Below are 1,977 nucleotides of genomic sequence, written 5' to 3' on the forward strand. Positions count from 1 at the left end.
TCTTCATGAGGTATTTTGTCTGACCATGCAGACTGTCGCCTTCAGTCCATATGGCCACGGCAGCACAATACGCCTCGAAAACGTCACTGGTTGAGACAAAGCTGTCCCTCGCTCCTTTGTGGACACCAAGGCTTACAAACCTTGCTAAAAAAGTGCATTTTGCGCCTCGTCTCTGTTTTAGCATCACTTGCCTAACGTTAGCAAAGCTCGACATCTTATCACGCGGCTGAATGCCCTGAGTAAACTCAAAATGTCTACTGCCTCTAAAGAGCATGGGAATTTTCCACTAATTAATGTAACAAAATTTTCCCACGGTAGAAAAAGGAACATATCACAAAAACAGGCAATTTTTAATTACCGTTTTAAACGTTTTCGTGAGTATTTTTGGAAGAATTCAGTGGTAGTTTTCAGGGAAGAGACTTTAATGCAGGGAAAGTCGTTATCTAAAAACATCAAACAGATCACACTACGGGTGGATTCTTCAGATCAAATTTTTGCATGAGATTCACTGTTTGAGCGTTTTTTTTAAAAGGAAAGGATTCCAAAAAGGTATTTTTCACGAGCGTTTTTTGGTACAAAAATGGTGCACAACAGTTATCGTACGTGAAATTCTCACTGAACCGTCTTATTCTTGCCATTTTACGGAAAAATTTACGCGAAAAGCTACTTTACAGAAATTGAAAGCACCTTTCCTACAGCTAAAATACCGTTGACAGTCGTGGACTTGTAATTTAGCCGGCACGGTTTTTTTTAATCACCTGTTTTGATCGATCGCAAAACTATTTCTTTTCTTGTATTGTGAATTCATACCAGGGTCCGGGAACATGCTCCCCCGGAAACCTTTGATTTCTATTCTTCCGAAATTGCAATAATTGCAAGTTTTAGAGCTAAAAGAGCGATTCTTTCACAGCATAGAAACTGACATACATTTACATGTATTACATGACCCGATGTTTACACTCACTATTGTAGATTGAAATTCCCTCCACTGTGCCCTCCACTGTAGATAATACTGGCCGGTATTAACTATTAATCAAGTGAGGAATCCAACAATTTTACGTCAACCACTTCATCTCAGGGAAGTAAACAATGTATCAATCAGAATGGAAATAAACAAAACAGTATACCCCTGACGAAAGAAACTAAGGTGGTGGCTACTGTATAACACATTCTTTAAAGGTTCGGAAATTTGTCTTGTGTTTGTTACAATCGCTAGCACTGTCAATACGACAAAGTCTGTACGTTTTTTTACTAAATCACTTTTGCGTCATTGTTGAGCGCAGCCAAGTTTAGATTATTATTATTATTATTATTATTATTATTATTATTGTTGTATTTTCTTATCACTCTTTTTGCCTGCTAGTTGAATGCGTGTCTAATTAGCTAGTGATAATTTCATATGACTTTTTTTTCCTTTACGAACTTGTGAAATTCCTCCTTTCTTCTTCTTTTTTTATTTTCATTATCATTTTCATTTTTTTACGTCGCAAACGTTGGGGGCTCTCCTACGCGGTCCCTGTCCAAGATGGCCGTTATGGAGAGGTTCGGCTATCTATGTTTTTTTATCAAGAATGTCAAGTCCGTGATCCGGTCTTTTGAAGCGATTTTCTTTCCTGGATGCATGCTTACTCACGAATCTAGTGGAACTTTCCAGAGAAGTTAAAGCAACAATTATTTAATACTTCATTACTTTCCTTGCATCCAGCATTAACACTCTAGAAACAGCCTCTGTCGTGACACTGATGTACTGGAAGCTTCTTTTTGGCGAAACGTACGTTGTGTGACATCCCTTACGATGATTCCAGAATGCGGTTGATCTGACGTCTTAGACACCTTACACGAAAAATGCTTTCTGTAACAACAGTATAGATCATTCCAGCGTTTTCCGACTAAAATACCAAAACCTTGTAACATGGATGAAACAACATTATACATACGCAGTACAAGTGAGCTGCATGTATACTCCAGTATATGCAA

Source organism: Montipora capricornis, chromosome 6 (assembly GCF_036669925.1).
Source record: "Montipora capricornis isolate CH-2021 chromosome 6, ASM3666992v2, whole genome shotgun sequence".
Lineage (NCBI taxonomy): Eukaryota > Metazoa > Cnidaria > Anthozoa > Scleractinia > Acroporidae > Montipora > Montipora capricornis.